The sequence below is a fragment of the Fukomys damarensis genome, unplaced genomic scaffold, assembly GCF_012274545.1.
Source record: "Fukomys damarensis isolate Sample0158 unplaced genomic scaffold, DMR_v1.0_HiC HiC_scaffold_27, whole genome shotgun sequence".
NCBI classification, from domain to species: domain Eukaryota; kingdom Metazoa; phylum Chordata; class Mammalia; order Rodentia; family Bathyergidae; genus Fukomys; species Fukomys damarensis.
Window position 1 is genome coordinate 36,790,640 of NW_022900939.1, and position 13,268 is coordinate 36,803,907.

The window sequence follows — 13,268 nt, forward strand, 5'->3', positions numbered from 1 at the left end:
AAAGTTTCTACTTGCACTTCTACTTCAACAAAGAGTACATTAAATCAAATTTATTGCATAGATTTTGTCATCATATTAGAATGTGTGCCATACCTCTGAAAGGAAATGCTCTGTTTCAGAAGACTCCAATATCTCTCCCCATGTCCTCAGTGAAATTTTCCTTGAGAATTCTCTAAAGACCCAGGACTTGAAATTTCCCTGGAACTCATTTTATCTTCTCAAAATCACTCAGGAGTTAAATAGGGCAAAAGAGGAGAAATAGTCTTTATTAGTGAAAGAAAAGATGTAGCATCAGCAGAAACGAAAAGTAGATCGCTTCTTCTCAGGCACAATCAGTGAGGATGTGGGATGGTCATAAAGGCATCCTAGCATTGCATAGGCAGCCACACATAAGCACCTAGTCATTGCAAGATGGATCCCAGGAGGATAAATCCATTTATCACAAGAGAACTTTAGGGAGGCAGAACAACTATAAAAGCTGTCCAAGAAGTCTGCCATGCCCTCAGGCTCTGTAAACTAGTCTTTAGATACAAAATATATATACATCCAAAATTTGATACCATGGGAGGAGTGGAGTTTCCAACTTCATAAAGAGCAGATGAATTAGTGCTTTCAACTTTAATATAACTTTGGCAATAATTTCTTCCCAGTGTCTCACATATTTCCAACAGTATTGAAAAAGTAAAATATGCCAACGCAGTCTCATTGTTTGAAGGTGGTCACTTCATTGTATGAAGCTGAAAATAGTTTAAAATGATAAATACAAATCAGAGCACAAATATAATCTAGGAAACTTTATTAATCTGTCTACGTGACAGCCATTTATTCTGTAGCTAAAAAGACTGAGGCACAGTACCTGATACTAGGCATAATGCTTGCCCTGAAGCTGGCCAGTGAAGAAAACAGAATAAAAAATTAAATGATGCAGTGAGAGAGGGTTGACACTTGGTGCAAGAGCAGCCAAACAAAATTTCTCTTTTATGGTAGGAAGACGGAAGTCATCTTAGTAGAAACTCATGAGCTGAATTTTGAGGAATTTATCTGGATTCCAAATTGGATAGAAAAGAGCAGAGTAGTTAAAATATAGGATTCAGTTTAGTAAGCTCAGCAGAAAGAAAACTAGCATACAGCAAAGAAATAGCCCAGCTTATGATTATAGGATTTTGTTTTGTTTTTAATATAATAAACACTCTTTAGGCAGGAAGTCTGAGGGGTAGTGCAGCTGCACAGAGAGTTGTGAAAAGATTCAGGCTCATTTTAGCATCCTGCTCCGCCAATTATAGTGGGCGGCTTTTGTTTTCATGTGTATGAGATAGTTGTTATATTTCCAGGCACCATTTCCCACTGTAGGCAGAAAGAAGAGACAAAAAGTGAGGGGGAAAGAACCATGCCTTACTCACTGTTTTTATTAGAAGAATAATAGTCACTCACAAACTTGTACCCAGGATATTTTAGCTCTTTTACCATTTGATCATATGCCCACATTCACAGGGAAGTATTTGTACCTGAGGAAGTTTTTGTACCTGGGCAAACTGCATTTCCAAACAAAAGTGGAGTTGTACTAGTGTGAAGGAGAACATAGATAAGGGAATAAAATTACCATCGGGATTTCCACCTCGGTGAAGATAGGTAGATGCATTTTTCCTACTCCTCCCACTGAGTTCACTTAAAAACCTGAACAGTAGAAACAAGATTTCGAAAGGTCAAGAGAAGGTAAATTTTCCAAGGACTTGGGTTTGATTTTTGTCTCATATCACAAACTTGGAGCTCAAGGAACCTGCAAAACCACATATGACCTGAAACCTGTTAGAATGGCTAGTATCAAAAAGACAAAAGATAACAAGTACTGCAGAAGGTACACTCTTTTAGTGGGTGGGAATGTGAGTTAGTACAACCATCATGAAAAACAGTATAATAGTTCTCAAAAATTCAATATAGAATCTAGCAATCCCATCCTTGAATATACAGTGAAAGGAAATAAAATCGGTATGTTAAAGTATCTGCATGTCCAAGGCCAATATGCTATTACTTACACTAGCTAAGATACAGAATCAGTCTAAATGTCCATCCGTAGATGAATGGTGCTATGCTCTGAAACCTAGAGCCCCCCACCCCTGCAAATTTAGTTGTACCCAGGCATGCAGTTCCAGCCAGGGAAATCAACAGGCACAAGACTTCAATCCACAAGAAGGAGGAACTGAGTGGCTACCAGTTAAACTGTAGGAGTCAAGTTATCCAGAGTCTGGGAAGGCCAACTTCAGCACCACTGGGTTTACATAACAGGACAGGAAATCAAAGATTATTCTGGAGGCATGAAATTTAATGTTTGCCCTTTGAGTTTTAGATTTGGATGAGATCTACTACCCCTTTTTTATTTCCCATGTATCCCTTTTGGAATGAAAGTGTCAACCTAGCATTATATTTTTTAAGTACATAATTTGCTTGATTCCACAGACCTGCAGCTGGATAGGAATTTCCTTCATGGTGTTTCTTATCCTGAGCCGTACATATATCTGATTTAGTTGATGTTTACACTAGACTTTGTATTTACAACTTTTTAGTTGATGCTGGAATGAGTTAATACTCACTGGAATGAAAGATATATATATATATGTACATAAATTTCTGAGGCCATGGGTAAAATGATAGGTTGCTGATGCTGGTTTCCCACTAAATTTATGTCACAATTTAACACCCACAGTGTTACTTTCAAGAGGTGAGAACTTTACTGCCCTCACTAATTGGATTCATATTCTTATCAAAGACTGTAGAAAGTTGCTTTGCATTTCCATGGTGAGAGCAGACTAATGAAACAATCAATGTGAACAAACTCTTACTGAACAAGTGTGCCAATGCCTTTATTTTAGACTTCCTAGCCCTCAGATTGATGAATTCGTATTGTTTATAAACTAATTAATGTATTTTGTCATAGCAGACTAAATATGCTAAGACAATAAAGACAATGTGGTATAAATGTATACCATGGAATAATACGCAACCTTAAAACAGAAGAAAATGCTCTTAAATCTTGTTGTTTGTGTGCCACAGACAAACCTGAAAGATTTAAGTTGAGTGAAATGCTGTTCCATAGAAATGACAAATAATTCATGAGCTCACTTACAGGAGGAATCACAGAATGTAATATCAGAGAAGGAGAGTATACTGTTGGTTACCAAGCATACTGGTGAGGAGATTGGATAGTTATTGGTCAAAGAATAAAAAAATTCAATGAGATGGGAGGATAAACTTCAAGAGATCTAATGTATTGCATATTAACTGTAGATAATAGCAATGTATACTTCAAGTATTATGTACTTGAAAATTGCTGAGAGATTGTAAGTGTGCTCATCATAAATAGTGTTATATAAAACAATGCATATGCTAATTAGCTTATAACATTCTTTATTCAATTTATATGTGGCAATAGAAAATATATAAACATTTTTACAACTGAAATATACTTTAAAATAAGAAGGCACCAGAACTAAGATGAAAACGATGCTGGAATTACCTTCCAGATTTTAAAGTAGCCATGGCAAAAATGATAGAATTATGAAATAAACATACTTTATACAGTGAAAATGATCATAAACCTTGGCAGAATATAAAAGATAGAAAGAAATAAATGAAAATGTTAGAGCTAAATATACAATGCCTGATATGAATAGGTCAATAGTAGATGGGCCAATTGAAAGACAGAAATTTAAAATGGAAATTTTTAAAAATGATCAAAATATTGGATGTCTATAAGAAATTAACTTCTGAGATTCTATTACTATATGAGACTAACACATTAATAGTAGAGACCACTGACCAGTTCAACTATGTGGTTTTATTCATTCTGTTTAGCACCAATAATTTATATTTAATATAAACTGAAATTAAAATCTGAAATAAAATTGAGTCACTTCATATCCAAATCTGGAGTCTGGGTTTCAAATAACTCAGCCAGGAAATCTCATGTGAGGCCATATTTCTTATCTAATATTAATTGCTAACTTAAGATCTGGTTACCATAATAGTTATCTGCACAATTTATAGTATTTTGGTGCAGTTTTATTAGGAAAGTATAATTCTCTGACAGTATGGTTTAAAAATAAAAACACTCAAAGATTTACACTTTATAAAATGGCAGTTCATTTTGAACAAATTGAAACCAGTAACGGGTATATAAATGAATCCAGATAAAAGGTAAGACTTTTCAAAAAAATTTTAGAATATATACAGTACATTATAAAAGACAACTGTTTCATATGATTTATGCTTTACAGAAGAAAATATTTGCCTTCATGTAAAAAATTATGTGTTTTGAGGAAAGTGGTTATACCTACAACTGTAGACAGCTATCTGCCTCGCAGTCTTCACAACAACAACAAAAATATGAGTCAGAAATATTCAGAGCTCAGACTTTGATTTTTGGCCCAACAGGGTAACTTGAGATCACCACATAAACCCAAATGAAGTGAGTGACTTGCGATCTCATACCCATGAATTGTGTGGCAGTATAGCACAGAGTTCATATTCACTCCAATAAATCTGATTTAAGTTTGGCCATGTCAAAAACAAAAGTCTCTGGGTAAACATTACTAATTGTACCTTGATAATAAAAAAGAATGTTAAATAATGTCTCTCGTGACGTACAATGTAAACAAGACAGTTATGAACCTAAATAGTTTGCAGAGTATCTGCTTTTCTTAAAATAATTTTTAAGGGGAAACACTCAAGAAAAGACTGAAGTAGGTGGCATTTAACTTGAACAAAATCGTGATTCTTGAATTTTATTACTAGGAGACTCTGAAACTAGGATAACTATTCTCTGGTGAAAGATTTATATTCCTTTATGAGGCCCTGGAGATAAATTCTCCAGGTTCTCTAAGATTTGTGAGGTATTTGGGGAAGTATCCAAGTAAACCAATATTTTCCCATAAGTCTTTAAATTGTCCTTAAATCTTTAAATTCCTAGAAAGAAATGTTTCTAATGAAGTTCTTTTTGATATATAAGCCAAAATTTTAATAAATACATCAACAATATATTCTCATGAAAATGTTTTAAACCTAAGATTTCTGAAGAAGCACGTAACTGAAGAATTTTTCCATACCCTTTCTTGAGAAAATTGCTTCATGCACTGCTGACAAACTGAGCAGGATAGGAGACAAAGCAAATGCTTTACTGCATTTGATAGGACTCAGTGGAATACTTGATTCTGAGACAAGACACTTAAAAACCCAAAGCAGTCTGGTTTGATGAGAAAGACACAGGTTGGAGAGAAAGAAATATAATATTGTTGTCAATACTCACAACTTGGGAAATTTTGAGAAAACTCACTGAATATCCCATGACCAGAGCTACTGATCTAGAAGTAAACGTAACGGTCACCACTTCTGAAGTTGTCTTGTTGATGCTGGAGGTTTTATCCAGCTTCCTTTTTCAAGTTTGATGAATTAAAACATATTTTGTGCCTCTACTCTTCAATTTTTTCACCCAAAATAAGGTCAGTAATACGGTAGTTCTACAGACACAATGATTGAATGATATGTTGCTAAGCACTTTATAAATGTGCAGTGTTATTATTAACTTTTCAGTCATAACCTAGAGATAGTTATTATTAAAGCATGGAATTATGGTGAAGTAATGGAACTAGGTTAGAAGCCAGTATCAGCACAACCTTACGTAAATGCTGTAAATTGTCTGGCATATTTTTGGGGCGCAGGCTATATTTGGCTCACAGAATGTTTTCATTTACATATTTTAAATCATTTCTCATTGTACAAAATTGGACTTAACAAACAAATTTTCAACCCTCAGTTTTATCTAATAATACAAAGTATTTGCTAACAGTCAACCTACCGACCCAAATGGGGAACAGGAGGTTGACCTAGTTAGTGGGTCATCTCCAAGCCGCACTTTTTATTAGAGTTTCTCAAGTTTCCTAAGGTTTCTGCTTTTACTATCATCTCTTCAATAATGAAAACAAAATAACTGTAATTTATCATGGTACGTGCAAAGCTGTAAACAACAAAAGTATTTTCTAATTTTCCCATAAACGTTTGCAAATCTAGTAGTGCCTCTTTTGTCTAAAGTATAGGGTCTTATTTTTCTCTGAATGACTCAGGGAAGTAATATGAAATTTTTTCCAAGAATTTGCCATTTGTTTGAATGCCACAGTCTCTTGTCCTTTCCTGGGCCTATTTTCTCTGCAAATGTAAAATAATAAATAAAGCACACATGCACGTATGCATACATATTTTAACCAGTAGGATTCTGTGCTTAATGAATTCAAAATAGAAATGCTAATGAGTCTCAAAATATCATGCTGTCTAAATGTACCCTAACTGAGAGAGAGAAATGTTTTAAGTAAATTATTTTTACTTTTCAAAAAAATTCTACACGTCTCATTCATTTGAAGGAAGTGTCTCCATTTTCATATTTTTAAAAATCATACAAATCATTTGAAAGATAGCTGGTATATACTCTTCTTTAAGAAAAATAGACTATAATCAAATGAATGGTGTGCTTTTTGAAACAAAGTAATCTTCAAGGGGTAATACTTTCCATGTAGGCAATACATTTGCTAATTTTATTCAGTTTTTATTTGCAAAATCTTACATTAGGAAGTCAGGCATAAAAATAATGCACATATACAAAGAAAAAAGAAGAAATTGATGGTAAAAATTACAGCAGCTCATTTTATAACCAGAGCACAATGAAACACATTTAAAAACACACATCTCAGTGAAACAGAATATATAAACCTCTACTGAAGTCTTTAAAGAATACTATAAACAAAAATCCAAAGATTTGTTTTTCTATTTAATTATAGCAAATTGACATTGCATTGAGTATGTAAAATCTCTGAGAAAATAAGAGGTTAAAAAGATGATAGGCAGTGGATTTTAAAGCAAGTTTTTCAAAATTCTCATCATTTTAAAGTATAACTTATTTTTTAAAATCTGAGTTAAGTATTTTCCACGCACTCTTCTTCTAGTCATTCTGTAGACAAAACTAGAGAACAAGTCTGGTAGAGCAATTAAAAATGATTATTTCTTCAACTGTGATGGCTACTTTTGTATGTGGAAAGCCTGGATATTTGATCAGATATTATTCTGGGTGTGTCTCTGAAATTGACATCGAAACTGATAAACAAGGTCTTTCTCCTGTGGGCGGGTCTCATCCGATCCAATAAAGACCAGACGAGAACACAATGGATTGATCAGAAAGTACATAAGCCACTGGACCACTTCAGCTGGAAGAATGATTTCCTCCTGCTCTCAAATTGGGACTTCTACCACTGTTTCTCTGGATTTTCAAGTCACTGGACTTTGGTTGAAACTTATACTATGGGCTCTGCTAAGCTTCCAGCTTGTTCACTGCATGACTTGGAACTTTTTGCAATTCATAAATGTATGAGTCAATTTCTTATTTTGTTTATGTATGTATATATATGTACATTTCTATTTACATACAATGCCCCTCAATTTATAATAGGCTTATATCACAGTGAATCCATTATAAGTAGAAAATATCATAAGAAAAAAATGCATTCAATGCAACTAACCTGCCAAACATCATAGCTTAACCTAGCCTACTTTAAATAGGCTTAGAACACTTACATTAACCCAAAGCTGGGCAAAATCAGCTAACATAAAGTCTTTCATGATAAAGTGTTGAATGTTGCATATAATTTTTTGAATACCTACAGCCACAAACAGCTATGAACACAGTGCATCACAGAGTATTGGCTATTTATCCTTGTGTTTGTATGGCTGACAAGAAGCTGTAGGTTGCCGCCACTGCCCCGCATCACAAGAGAGCACTGTGTCACATATTCCTATCCCCAGAAAAGATCAAAATTCAAGACTCAAAATATGTCTTTTTATGGGATGTATATTGCTTTCACACCATCATGGAGTTGAAAAATTGTAAAGTTGTCCCATTGAACTTCAGGGACTGTCTGTGTAAGTACATATTTTACATATAAGAGAGGTGTAATCGAAACAAGTGGAGAATGCTTCAATTAAAAAAAATCATTATACAACTCTAATAGTACCCAAGATCCTAATGAGATAATTAACAATGTGGAATAGGAAGAAAAGGGCTAAAGGTGTAGGGAAAGTGGGGAGGGTAGGGGGAAGGTAATAAGGGAAAAGAAAAAAATAGGAGAAAATGGAAATAAAATGTTTGTAAATGGAGAGGGGAGGAAGGGGGTGAAGGGAGGGCAGGGACAAGGGGAAAACTGAGAACCAAGACCTGTCATGTAGAGGTACAAGATCCTAGTAATGAATGTAACTGTACTGTGTACCTAGACTGTACCAATAAACTCAATAAAAAGAAAGTATAATTATTATAGTAGAAGACACACTGGCATTAGTCTCCCTCAAAGTACTCCCCTCTCACTTTGAATGCATTCATCCCTTCTTTCTTGGCAATGTGTGAAGCAGATGGACAGGATTAGGGAAATAGTGCGTCTTTAGATATATTTTAGGGTTTTTGTATTATTTAATACGTTTTGAAAAACAAAATAAATGTGCCCTGTTTTATGGATTACTAAGGGAATGGATATGACATGATGTGATGATATAATGGATTTAGTAAGTAGTCTAACAATGGACACATGTGGAATCAGGGATGTAGATGTACATGACGGAGAGCCATAGAATCCAGCTGAAGGTCAGAAGCCCAGAGATCCCTGCAGAGTCCACTGCAAGACCCTTTCAGAAAGCTGAAGGGTCTGCAATGCAAGGATAAGGGTTTATCTTAGAAGTCTGAAGGAACTGGAGACAAATGTGCAACCACAGTGATGAAGACCTGAGCTCCTCTGAAGAAGCAAAAGGAAGATTTGAGTCTTCATCCCTTTTTTATTCCATCCAAGCTACAAGTCTCTTGGTTGGTACCACTCACGTCTGGGCTGGGTCTTCCCTTTTCAGTCTGTGGCACACATAGTAATCATCCAGACACACCCAGAAATGTTCCAGGACTCTGCTAGGAGTTTGTTGATCAATTTTAGTTGAAAAATCAGTTAACAATCCCAGGTACTCAGTGTGGCTCCAGGAAGTAGATTACTAATGCTCATTTTGTAATTGCAGGTAAATTTATGGAGGGCGATTCCCTCATGTCCATGCTCTTTCCTAGAAAGTTGAAACTCATTTTAAAGATGATTTACTGGAAGGAATAGAATCTAATTTGTTTCAAGAGTTACATTGTACTACAGTTGTTCCCAAAGTTTCTTATGCTCCCATCACTTGATGGGAGTTAGTCCTGCCATCTCCCAAATTTTAACCCTTGGTCTCTCTATTCCTCATAGAGTAAGAAATTATTCGTATGTAATGTTTTAAAGCATTAAATTAACATGCAAATATTTATAAATAATAAATACATAATATATAAACATTTGCATAGTAATTTAATGTTTGAAACAATATTTATCTATGAAGGCATAACAAAATGAAATACCATTTCTCAAATCTGATCATTCAGACCACTACAATTTTGTTTCTATTAAAATCATGGTTCCCTTGCACATCCCATGGTTTGGGCAAATTTGATCTCATGGACCAAGTTTTTAAGACCTAGGGAAACCAAATTATGCTGTCATTGCATCATCATTGCTCCAATAAATCATTTTTTAAAAAGTATAGTGGCGATTTCCTTTTTAAATGGATGACCATAAAATACCATTTTCAAAACAATTTCATTATTTGGATACTTTCATTATTCACATTTCCAGATAAATGATCTACTAGAGGTCTGTATTGTTCTCCACATGAGCACCATTATTTCATTTTTCCTTTTATGGTCACATTTCAGAATCTTTCAAATCTTTAATCACTATTACTTCTTCCCTTCTCTTACTTCTAGTTTAATTACAGACCTGTTTCTCTCTAACTGCTTCTTGCCTAGCTCTCTCCTCTACTTTATCCTTACTTTTCAAGCTTTTTTTTTCAAACACTTTTGTCCGTTTCTTTCACTGATCTGAAATCTAGTAAAACAGTGTTTCTCACAAGTGGACTCCTACTCCACTGTACTTCATCAAACATAATCCATTTTTATCTAACCTCTTTTCCTACTTCCTCTTCTATTTCCAGCATTACTCACTTGTGTCTTAATATGTCCCACACAGCACTTGCAGAATTACTGTATGAAAGCAAAGAGATCGCTTTATTGATTCTTTTGTTTGCAAATGATTGAAACACAGCTCAAACTAGCAAAATATGGATTTATTTCAAAGATTATAGACTACTTTGTTGGACCAAAACTATGAGCATATCTGAACTTCCAACAATTGTAACTAGAATATTTAAACAATATCAGAACTCCCTACGTGTCACCTATATTCCTCTTCCGTGTTCACCTAATTACCTCTTACATAAGACATCTACATTATTCCTGATCCTTGATGCATAAAACATATAATTTTGTACATTTTTCAAGTTTTATTGTTTCAATACATGGCTCTTTAGTTTCAAGTGCAAAATAAGAAGAGATTCGCTGACCCAGTTTAGTGTCCACCATTAAAATGAACTAAGAGTGACCAAGGGGGTTGGGTCAGTTTATAACATGTTATAATAGGATTACAGTGAATATATATATAGAGCAAATAATACACACACACACACACACACACACACACACACACGTTTTATCAGTAAGTGAGATGGGATATGCGGCAGGGGCAGGTTTGGGAGGGGAGGAAATAGCCTTACCAAAGAAGATATTTCCAAGGGAAAAAGCAATAATCGATACATTTGTGTTTCCAAGCATTTTTCATAATGGCCAACACATAAATTTTCCGTAAATATTGAGTTTTTTCCTTCTTAACTTAAAGGTATTTAATGGCTTCAAATTACCTGAAACAGCTTTCTAGATTTAATGTTTGTGAAGATAGTCAACTAGAATAATGGGTCTTTCTTCCGTAAATAAACCTTTCACACGCTGACATCTTATCCCCTATACCTGCTGCTCACCCCCCTAGTCTTGCTCTGAGGTTTCTGGGTAAGCATCTGCGAGGCCGGGTGGGAGCGCAGAGTCTCAAGTCTCAAGTTCAGGTTTTATATCAAGTTCTCCTGGATTGTAGAATCATGGTTTTCTACAGTAGAGCAGGATCCAGTACAGTGATTTTATCCAGTGTCCTTCGGTTTGGGTTTGTCATGTTTTACTATAATTAGATTGAGGCTATATATTTTAGGGAAAGGTGCCAGAAAGGAGATATGATTGGATTACCTAAAAGTTAGGTAACAGAATGGTGTTCCATAGAAAAACACTATTATTTTACCTGCTTTTATCTATGAAAAATACAAGTCATCTACATTGATCACTGAGGAAATGTTCTGCTGCCTTTGTTTGATTATAACTTGACTTACTGTATTTACATAGTGTTCAACAGCTCCTGAAAACATGTGTAATGTACAAATTTTATTTTTGACAGTTTATTGTAAGAAAATAGTTTCCATATTTCAAGAAAGAAAACAAGGCAAATGAATGAGACAAGAAACAAAATGCATGGAAGGAAGGATGATTAAGAACAAGGTAAGCAGAAAAAATATTTCTGTCACTGTCTCCACTATGCACATAAAAATACATTCAATGCTGGGAAGAAAAAAAAAAGTGGTAAAAAAAGGTGTGAAGGATCGAAATCCTTTCATTGTCGAAATAGTAAATTTCAAATCCTTAGAAATTTTATTTATTTTTCTGCTCCTTTTTTTCTTGTGCTCTAAATATACATAAAATATACATTTATTTTCTGGTAATCCAGGGTAAAGGAAATGTTTCTGTTTGGTTTTAGGATGCAATAGATTGTTATACATAGATCTTACTAATATAAAAGGGGATTGCTAAACCAACAGTTTGCTTAAGTAACTCTGGTCAATTTCTGACAACCAAAAAATTAAATATAATGTATTTATTAAGCAGAAAACAACCAATATTTATACATGTTATTTCCACAGTGCATCATCTTTAAAATTTCATAAACCAATATTTTCCTCTGAAATTAAAATGTGTTTTTATTTAGAAACCATAAATATAAAAATAAGAAAGTATAAGAAACTTAATTTTATAGAAATTAGATAGTTATGTAATACAAATTTTCATAACAATATTTGTTCTTTTGAAAAGCGTATTTTCTGAGATATTTATGAGAATGTTGTTTTGGTGATCATCTCATTTATCATGTAATTGAAAATGTATGTGGGAGCTAAAAAAAGTTTATTTTATAAAAATAGAAAATAGATAAATGGATGGTAGAAGGTTTGGATAAACAGTAAAAAGGGAGAAGAACTGAGGTCAAATGAGGGTGCTATAGTATAGGTAGGAGTGAAAAGTACAACTGGTCTGCAATCCAGCAGGGTGACTCTACAGCAATTTACCATATATTCTACACAGAGGAGGTGAGTTTGAAGGTTCTCAACACAAAATGAGAAATGAGAAGAGGAAATGCTCACTAAACTGATGTGGTCATTCCACATCACACACACATATGGAGCTGTCACTCTATGTATCCTAAACATATACAATAGTTTTTTTTAGGAAATTTAGAAAAAAATCATCCAAAATGGGAAATAATTACAAATGAAAACGCCTTGGATATAAAATCCCTATTATATGATAATGACCCAAATAATTCAAATTATAATAAATTAAATTTAATAATTAAAACATATTGAATTTAGTTTCTTTAGAAGAATGCTTTTTTTGGTACTGAGAATCGAACTCAGGACCTTGCGTTTACAAGGCAGGCATGCTGTGGCACCACTGAGCTACATCCCCAGCAAGAAAATGCTATTTGAAATCCATTAGTGAATCTTTCCTGTAGTGATTATTTCCCTGGATTTTCATGGTGTTTTTCTTTCTTTTTTTATTTTATGTGAAAATAAAACAAAATTTCATAACAAAATACTAAGAGAATAAAATAGTTAATACACTGTATATATCATTGTCTTCACAATAGTTTCTCAGAGTACAAATATGCCCCTTCTATCTAGCTATCTCCCCAAAATGTGAAAATCACGGTGCTTTTCTATTTCCCACTTTTTCTTCTTTCTTTTCCTTTCTCTTTCCCATTTATTCTCTTTACTCTTTAATCACATGTGCCATTTTTATTTCTAAGAACTTTACTGAGGTGTAACGCGCATGCAAAGAATTACCTATATTTAATGTGCACATATTGGTGAGCTAGGACACGTGAACACCATGACAGCCTCACTACAATACAGGTAGCAGACACAGACAGCACTCTCCTTCTGTCCCTTTGTTTTTGTACCATTTGCTTGTA